Source organism: Excalfactoria chinensis, chromosome 1 (assembly GCF_039878825.1).
Source record: "Excalfactoria chinensis isolate bCotChi1 chromosome 1, bCotChi1.hap2, whole genome shotgun sequence".
Classification (NCBI taxonomy): Eukaryota; Metazoa; Chordata; class Aves; order Galliformes; family Phasianidae; genus Excalfactoria; species Excalfactoria chinensis.
In genome coordinates, this window is record NC_092825.1 from 177053590 (window position 1) to 177063829 (window position 10240).

The window sequence follows — 10240 nt, forward strand, 5'->3', positions numbered from 1 at the left end:
CATCTTCTCCCCCATCACAGACCCTCATGGGGATGTCCGTATGTGCAGCACTGGCAGTGCCAGCAATGTCTGGCTGTGGCTGCAATGGGAGGGGACAGGATGGCTCCCCAGCTGCAGAACCGCAGTACCCATAATGCTAACAGCAGGGAGGGGGGCTCAGCCCTTCCCGAGGTCCCCCCTACTTAGGCCGTACCTCTGAAGCCTTCAGTGTATGCAGGTACTACACAGTGCTGCAAAATGCATGTCAGATGTGTGGGTCTCTGCTTGCTTTGACATGAGAGAGGCTGCTCCAGTTGCTGCTTCTGTTCAGGACCAAAATGCACAACAGAAATAATGGAATAAATCAGCAGCACTCCAGCATTGATTACGGACTGAAAATGAGACACTGTTATTAGATCTGTGTGTGGAATTAGTGGGGTATCACCAGAATTGAGGCATGTAACATATGCCCAGTCCATAGCTTTACTTGCAGCTTGTCAAGAGGGCCGTGGGCATCCCAGCGCCTCTTATCCTGATTTGAGAATCTAGGTTTGTAGAACACAGGATGGCCAGAGCCTGATCCCAAATGTTACGGTGTGTGTATAATTATTCTCATGTGGAATCCCTGTATTTATGGCAGCTAACGACTAGACAGTTAATTATGTGAGAACTATGATGCTGAATGGGCTCGATTCTCATGCTTTGTTACAGGGAAGCTAATTTCTCTCTTGAGATGTCTGTTCCTCTCAGCTGACTACAGGACAGCCCAAAGGTACCCATCTAGCTTAAGTAAGCCTCACCCAGCACGTCTGCTGGCTGATGTTACTCACGTTGGGTAATGCCTGCCTCATCTCTGAAGGTCTGTAGGTGTTTTATCGTATTTCACAGGATCTCGTTTCATAGCTGATGGCATCAACCATGACAGTTACTTCTATGACTAGCAGATAGTCGTGAGCTTGTGTGAAACCAGTAGCATTCCACATGGGAGCAGTTGCACAGGTGTTTGTAGCTCAGGCTGTTGTTGACTGCAGCACTGTTAGGAGGCACCTAATGAACAGCAGTAGTGAGCGATGGTGGAACAGTAATAGAGCAAACTAGAGACCAACTCCAGCAGAAGACTGAAGATTTCCAAGGCACCTTCCACAATGGCTTCCAACAGCGGGTTATTTCCGGCTCTCCATTCCACGAAACACAGATAGCAGCAAACACACAGAAGCAGTATTTGTGTCCTTGCCTTCTGCAGGCCTGAAGCCTTTGGAACCAGCTCCAACGCTGTGTCCAAAGTGCAAGAAGAGTGGTTGATTTATTTGGAGGCAGATAAATGCCACGGGAATGATTAGAAGGATTCAAGGAATAGAGTCAGAATGATAAAATGAGGTTATCGTGGACAGGGATATATTCATGGCATCAGTACATGCTGTGGCTCTTCCAATACACCTTAGCAGAGCTGCCTGCAGGGTTTTAAGTGTGCCCATTGCTTGAGCTCTGTTTGAGGTTAACGATATAGAAAACCTGGCTTGTGATTCCTTGCTGCAAGAACCCGTTGGTGTATGTGTGGGCTTTCAGGTTATGGAAATGACCCATTATTTATAAAATAGCCTCTTCCTGTTTGTGGTGATGCAGTGAAATACTGAGTCATCCCTAAACCTTTAGCTGTTGATTGAAATTATGATGAAATGCTAACAAAAAATATGAACTGTGTCTAGTTCTTAATGTTGAGAGTGAATGCTTGCATTCACTGTGAGCTGGAGTCTTTGATTCCCTAAAGCAAGGTTAAATTGTATCATTGCATCTTTTCCACAGGGGAGGAAAGCTCTGGTTTGCTTTTGTTTTCCATCCCATGGCCAACCCACGTGGATGGGTGGGTGAGGTGTGGGAAGGTCGTGTTCCAGTCTCATTGCGATTACAGTGCTTGCGGCACTGTTAAATAGAGCCCAGCTGTAAAGAAAGCATGCCTTAGAGCTGCACTGCAGGTCTGTAGTTATCAAGACTGACTTCATTCCATACACAAACTCCTCTGGTTTTATAGAACTTACAGTATCTGCCTGTATGCCCTAGCTCTGTGCCTTTAGTGTGTCATGGCAGTAGCCACTCCTGTCCTCAATTTTTCCAATGTGGAAAAATGGGCAACTTCCCACTTTTCATATCGACTTGGTTTCTTGCTCAATAAAGAGATTGCTTTGCCTTGCATGCCCAGACACCCAATTCTACTTCTCTGCCTGTTGGAATCTGTTTTGAACCTCTATAGAATAGAATCAGAGAATCATGGAATCACCAAGGTTGGAAGAGGCCTGCAAGATCGTCCAGTCCAACCATCTACCGATCACCAATGCTTCTCACTTACCCACGTTCCTCAATCTGACCCTTTAAGGTATGGAATGGAGGAGGTGTCTGAAAACAGAACGTAAATCCTTTCCTCATAGTTGCACAGTTGGGAATTATATCCCTTGTCTGCCAAACATAGCACAGGTTCAAGTAACGCGTGATGGTTGCTCAGTTTTTCCATAGGGTCTTTACTTCCTTAGTGCAGGAAAATCAGCAAGGAAGGAATGGATGGGATGGATGTCAGCCATAGGGAAACTGTGGCATGTCTGAAGAGAACGCACAGTCAGAGGAGGGGCTACTTCTGTTTCAAAAAGCGAAGTTTTATCTGCAAAACAAGCTTTGCTTTTCCCAAAGATGTCTCATCTCTGCCTTGCAGCAATGCTATGATGATGTTTCATCTTGTGAGAAGCCAAGGGGAAGAGAAGTCACTATAGTAAAAACATCTATTCACAAGCTATTTAAACTCCTGTTCAGCTGAACTAAAACAAGCACTACGGCCAGCTGGGACTGCAATGATTAAAGTCTTCGTAGTTATTACAGGGTTTGGTTTTCTACTGAATCAACACATGCTGCAGACTAAGATGAAGGAAGGAAGTATGCACTGGTACAATAACAGGCAAAAATACCACTCATTACCCTTCTGCTGACTGGCCATGTGTGGCTTCGGATAGACACGTCTGTCTTCTAAGATAAATCAGCAATGCAAAACCCAACTGTATATAAAGAATGCCATTCCTTTAAACACACAAAGATCAATGTTAGAACCGTGGAGGTGCTGAGCAGCACGCAGAGCACTTGTGTCTCGCAGAAATCCAGCAGAACCAAGTACCCAGGAATCCAGAGCTGACTGAAAGCAGAAGTGAAGCTGGAGGGCGAGTTTCCACTTCTCACTTGTCCCTGAAATGCCCCAGCCAAAATGAACCACAGAAATGTCTTAGAATCATAGAATGGTTTGGGTTGGAAGGGACACCAAAGGTCATTCAATTCCAACCCTTTGCCATGGGCTGGTTGACACCACCAGCTCAGGCTGCCCTAAGCCCATCCAGCTTGGCCTGTAGCACCTCGAGGGATGGGGCACCCACAGCTCTCTGGCAACAGTGCCAGGACCTCACCACCCTCTCAGCAAAATATTTCCCCAGCATCCAATCTAAACCTCCCCTCTTTTAGTTTAAAACCATCCCCCTTGTCCTATATCTACCCATGCAAAAAGTTGATTTCCCTCCTTCTCATAAGCTTCCTTTAAGTACTGGAGGGCCATATGGAGATCTCCACACAGCCTTTTCTTCTCCAAGCTGAACAAGCCCAGCTCCCTCAGCCTTTCTTTATAGGAGAGGAGCTCTAGCCCATGTCTTCCTCAGCCAGAACAGCCCCTCACACATAAAGAGGAAAACATAGGGGACTTCTAAATAGCTGATGGCTGGGTTGAGAAGACTCAGATTGACCAGAATGGCTGTGAGGAGATACTGTAGTGAATAAATATTAATTACTTTTATAAACCCAAATGGGTGCTGAGAGGGTGAGACCAGCTTGTTATAGCTGCTAAAGCATGAATGCCATTTCTCATAGTGAAATCGTGGAATCGTAGAATGGCCTGGGTTGGAAAGGACCACAATGATCATCCAGTTCCAACCCCCTGCTATGTGCAGGGTTGCCAACCACCAGACCAGGCTGCCCAGAGCCACATCCAGCCTGGTCTTGAATGCCTGCAGGGATGGGGCATCCACAGCCTCCTTGGGCAACCTGTTCCAGTGCATCACCACTCACAGTATGCAAACTGCTGTTGGAGATGATGCAGCCATCAACTGCATGTTAAATGTCTGAAAAGACCTTTTGTTACCGCATCAAGCATTGCCAGAAAACCACATCAAACTGCTACTGTGGAGTAACAGTGAGATTCAAAGCTGTGGCACAGGCACTGTATGACTACCTGGCACTGAGCTGAAGGTGCAGCTGTTGTCTGCGTGCATCACTAAACTGACCTGAGACCAAACTACACACTTAATATCCAGCAGCCACCAATTCCCACTAACAAGTTCACCACATCAATAAACAAGTGGCTAAACAGGTGCTGGGTTCTCGTGGTTAAAAGAAAACCAGACCTTTGTTAAATTCTAAGATAAGGTTAGGAAAGGTTATCTGCTGCATTTACTTGGGAACTGGCTAATTTCAGTCTCTTAGTTTGTTGACTAAAATTGCCTATAAAATCATATAAAATACAGCACATTGCTTTGTATTTTAATCAGTTCGGTGAAATTAAATGTAAATTGGGCAAGAAATGCACTTTGGAAGGTTTACATTTGCACACCCTCCCTTTGGATGCAGTCCATACCCATGAATTGAGACCAGTTTCAATTCATCACATTGAAACCCAGGTCATGGGCTCCGAAGGCAGACAGCAGCTCTGGAGTGAAATCCTGAGCCTCCTGTGTACGCCTCCAGAGCCAGCACATAGACTGCAGCATCCCCAGAATCAAAGGCCAGGACAGTTTCCATTTCACACTGCTGGGAATGGAGCTGTTTATCAATTCTAAGGACGTGCCTTTGGACGTGCTTGCACGCCTTTATTCACCTCCATTAATCAATACAAGATAAACAATTGCCAAATACATTTGCCCTTAATGAACGCCTATGTTTGAAGCAAGACCGAGTAAGTAGGCAGTTATGTAGAGCAATAGCCAAGTTCTTCAGGGCAAAAAAGCCACTCAGCCTACTTTCCCAGCCTGCAGAGGCAGTGCCCGTTCTGTTCCTGCCTGTTCATTTTCTGTATCTATTTCTGTTCATTATTATCTATCATGTTCCTTGGAAGATTCACTTCTAAACTTTCTGTTCTGCTTAAATAAAAGCATTCTCTGCTTAAAAGTACTTGCATGCTCTAGTAAAAATCTGCTCGCTGAAGTGTTTTGTGCTTTGAGATCTGCTGCCTCTACCACGCTGCTAATATCATCATATGTTAATTACCTCCAAAATGAGTTTGCCTTCCTGTAGCTGTCATACAAGATTATAACGTGAATTCCTTAGTTAAAAGCTGAAAATGGTGTTCTGCTGCCCAGTGCTTAAGTGTATTCATTTGCCCATTTTTAAGGCAAGACTGGCTTGCAAAACATAGCGATATACATGTAAATCCATCGCTAAACTTTGGCCTGGAAACAGCAAAGTGCAATCATGATCATTCCTATTTACACAAGCTGAGTACATAGGTGAAGAATGATATGAAGGCAAGGCAGAGAAAGACTCCTGAAGCTCCTCACTGGAGCCAAGCTGCACCGAGATACATTAATCAATCAGTTGGATTTTTCCCCTTTGGATGCTTTAGGGTTTGCAAATTTTGCAGCGTGGGGCCCTTTTTAATACGTGTAAAGCTTGTCCAAAGCCTGTTTGCTGCCCCTATTCATGTGCCAGTGTTTTAAGTTTCGCAGTGTTCCACACAGCATGGGTAGAGAAAAATAAGTATGTGTGTGCTTCCTTATTCCTAATGGAGAAACAGCATGAAAAGAGGGCAAAAGGGGAAGTGAGAATTTCTGCTGAAAAGAAAAGAAGAAGAAAAACCAGCTCCCTGTGACCCATTTTTTATCTGGGTAGGTTCCAGATTTTATTTGGGCAACCCACCTGCTTAGTGCTGAGTCCCACTGCGCTCCAGCAGCTGGTCAGTACCTACACGCATATATATGGAATACCCAGGGCATGTTTCAGTATCAGCACAGTTTCCGGCTCCTTTCACAGCACTGAAGTTGTTAATGACAAAACGTGCCTTTCACCCCTGCTCGATTCATATGCCATGCTGTGCTGTACCCAAGGCAGGAGCTGAGCACAAGGAACCTGCCCAAAGCACTGCCTCCCTTGGCACACCTCCAGGTGGTGATCCTCATAGCAAACCCCAACCTGCCTGATGTTCCCAGCGCAATGAGGGCACCTTAACGCCTTACGGGTTGTTTATGATTAACGAGTTGAACAGCACTTACTGGAAGCAGGGGGGTTTTTTGGACAAGCACAGCGCCGCGAACAGACAGGGATATTTAGGCAGCTGGGTGCTCCTTTCCTTCCGCAGAGTGCAGGAGAACTGTTGTTGGTGTCCTTTTTCCCTGTTAGCAACTCAGTCAGGTGGGTGGTAAAGCATTTAGGAATCAGCCCAGGACTTTTGTGATGCTCTTGAAGAAGAGCATTGTCAGTGAGATCCTCTGAAGATGGATGAAGACAGCTTGGAAGCCAAGAGGAGCACAAAAGGTGTGTAATGATGTCCGTGTGATGATGTCCTACTGCTTACTCGCCCTACAAAAGGTGAAGTCATGTTTCATATGCTTAAAATTAAATGGACTAAACATGTTGCTTGGTTCCTCTTTAATTCTTTTCATCTTCTTATGAGATAAAAAATAGGCTTAAGTCAAAAACTATTCTTTAATGTAAAGGTCTGGGGATGGGATCACTTCCTTATCTGTTTTGTGGTGACAAAAGCTGTCCTTAGAAAGGCTATTCCACCCAGCAGGTAATGCCTCCTTACTCAATATCCAAGAGGAGTTAGGAGCCAATTACAATCACAGCAGCAAGAAGAGTCAGACTGTAGTTAAACCTTCCAGCCCCCACACAGCAACAGGAAAATCCTGTTTGAAGAACAAGGGAAGAGCCTATTTGAGACCACAAGAGACACTCTGCCATTTCTCCATGCACTATATGGCTCCGTGGCTGTAAGTGACCTCAGAGTCTGGCCCACTATGGGTCTTTACTTGCTATTTTTTAATATTCTGTTACAGAAGGGGGACTGTCCAGGCTGGGATTAGGGTAGATGGGTTTCTTCAGCACGTGATCTGAAGTTGCACAGTGGAGGCTTAGTTTGGATCATGGAGAGGCATCGGAATGAGATGCCCAGGGCAGTGGTGGAGTCCCCATCCCTGGAGGCATTTAAGAGATGCTAAGGGACACAGAGCAGCACTAGGATGCAGTAGCTGAGGCAGATGGTTGGACTTGGTGATTTTTTAGATCTTTTCCAACCAAAATGATTTGAGGGGGTTGGAATAGCTGACCCCCAAACGTCCCTTCCAAGCCATGTAACTGATTTTGTCATTCCACAGTTCCATACACCCACAGAAATCCTTCAGAATAAAAAGCAATAGTTGGTCTACTAGTGTAGGCAGAACCCTCCATACCAACACTTCTAGGAATGTAAGCAAACTAGAAGAGATTTTTAGCCAAGAATCACAACTTTTCTTCCCAGAAAAACACCCCGAGGAACAACATCAAATTAACTTCACAGAGGTTCCTTCTAATCCAACCGAAGAGCCAAAAGGAACAAACACCACCCATCTGATCCGCTGACTTCAGGGAAAACTACTCTGCATCTCAGAGACAAACCTTCTGATAGGCAGCGTTCTGCTGTTAAATTAAAGAGAACCTCAAACATTGCTGGAAAATAACATATACATTATATATGTGTATGTATATAAATGCTTTAGCAGGGGGGTTGGACTCGATGGTCTCTTGAGGTCCATTCCAACCCCTGCAATTATGTGGTTCTGTGATTACAATTCCCTTATATATGTATATATACTTCTGTAGTAGGTGACAAAGACATCGGCAACATAAATTTAGTAGGGAAAAAAAAAAGATCTCAAACCAATTTAAATCCTTGTTGGAGTAAGAAGATATTTAGAGAGGGGGAAAAAAAGCATTAAAGATAGGCAATTCTGTAGAGCTTCATGGAGAACAGAGCTTGTGCAGGCTGCACATGTGCTATGTAAACTACCTCCAGGTTTTCCAGTGGGTTAACGCAAGGCAAGCAGCTTTCATGCCATCAATGAAGAGCAGGATATGATAGATTTGGCTTCTCGAAATAACAAATTAGTGACCAGTCGTCTTCAGTTCCTTCAGTCCGGAGCAGATAAAAAGTTGTTTGTGAGCATCTGGAAGATTACAAGGAAAGGAGCAGCAGCCACCATGGATTCATCACTGCAGTCACATTTCTTTCTATGCCAGGCTAACGCTCAGGTGTGAAGCATATTGGCAGGAATACAAGATGAGGAGGAGCTGGTGAGGCAGCTGTTTTTTTCTTCCAAATAGATCAGGAAAATAAATGGATCACAACAGCCATCCATCATTGCTCATACCTTGCCACTGCTTTTGGTGCCAGGAAAGACATCTGCATTGATCCCAGAGGCTGGAACGTGTCCCTGTCCTGAGGTGGATCCATATGCTGTTGATGTTTGGCAGGGAGACCAGAAAGAGCATTCCAGTCTCAGTAACAAGCAGGTTACAACCATTTTGAAAAGAGACAGGCATAGTCTCCCATGCACACTTCACAACATTCAGTAAGGGTTCAATGCACAGAAACACCAGAGTACACGGACCATCCCCCAGCTAGACACAGCTGTGATCAGGACTGGAAGGGCCACCCTTCTGCTTGGCAGCTCCCAGCAACCACAGCCTTTTGAACAACCTGAATGCTATTTCACTGCACGGAATTCACTCACAAAGCTTTCGGGTGGCTGAATTGCCAAAGGTGGATGAGAACTAAGATTGCCAAACACTGCTGCAGATTATCTCTCCCATACTCATTGACATCTATCCCAAACTCATTGAAACTGGATGTAAAAGTGGACATTGCTGTTGCGGGAGGAAGAGCTGAACCCCCAGATCAGCAAAGCAGAAGCTGGGTGGGTTGAGGGGGGTGGCTGATGGTTGGCACGTGGCTGTGCTCTATCAGTCAGGAAAGCAGCTGGTCTTCAGCAGCTTACTGAAGCAAGGGGTAACTGGTGGGTGTGATGCGATGCGATAGGAGAAGTTTGGGTTGGAAGAAGTGCTCCTTCCCTTATCTTTATGAAAAACTGCTGACAGAGAGTGTTGCTCATTGCCCTTCTCCTAAAAAAAAATACTGGGCTCTGAATGAAAACGTTTTGAAAATATATTTTAGTAAACACACCTTTTATTCTGATATGCGTGTTCCAGCTTATCATGGCTGCTCTCCCCCGAGCCCTTAGTCTGCTTGTAGAGAAGGCAAGGAGAGCAGGCCAGCAGAAATGTGAATTATTAATGTTCCTGCTGAAAGCACAAGCCTTGTCACTACAGCCTTGCTCATCTGAATGGATCTACAGAGACAGTTTCTGTAGCAACCCAGAACCTCACCCAGCAAAATGTCACCCAGCAGTCACAGGTAATGCAGAGCAGTCATAAATATATGCCTGGGTAGCTGCAAATGACACGGAAATGCCAAAGCAAAGTAGATCTGGGCCTCGAGCTCTTCATTCTCAAAGACCCAAGAAAAGCTTTCAGGCTAAGTCAGGTACAGCTAACAACCCAGCTGTGACAATACAGTGTTTCAGAAGACTACATGAGCCCTTGTGGGAGCTTAGCACCCTTTTTGCACCTGCTCAGGCTGCTGCTGACCATGGAAGCTGCTGTGGTCTCAGGCTCTTGCTGGTGCTCAGCTAGCTCGAGTCAGAGGCCTGCTATCACAGTGCTGGTGTTAGGTACATATATCAGTCACCAAGGTTGTTAGTATTATCCCAAATGTTTCAGATATCTCACTCTTATATCAGAGAATCACAGGATTGTAGGGGTTGGAAGGGACCTCCAGAGATCATTGAGTCCAACCCCCCTGCTAAAGCAGGCTCCCTACACCATAGCACTGCATTTACTGTAGATGGCATTTCCAGTGTTTCCTAGGTATGACCTTACAAACAAAACCAGGCTCTCCACATTCACAGTGACCCGGGTGCTGAGCTCTAAATAGGAGATAATCCAGCTATAAAAAGCTTGTGGTTATTTGAGAGAGGTCAACAAGGTACGACTCTAAATGTGAATAGAAGCGTGAGAAGCAGTATGAGTCCTACTTAACCTGGACAACAAGTGATCCCATTGGCAGGGCTCAGAGGCATGGCTTATATTTACAGGTTTGCTGACTTAGCAATGCTGGGACCAGAACAACATTCAGCAAGAAATACATTTGCAG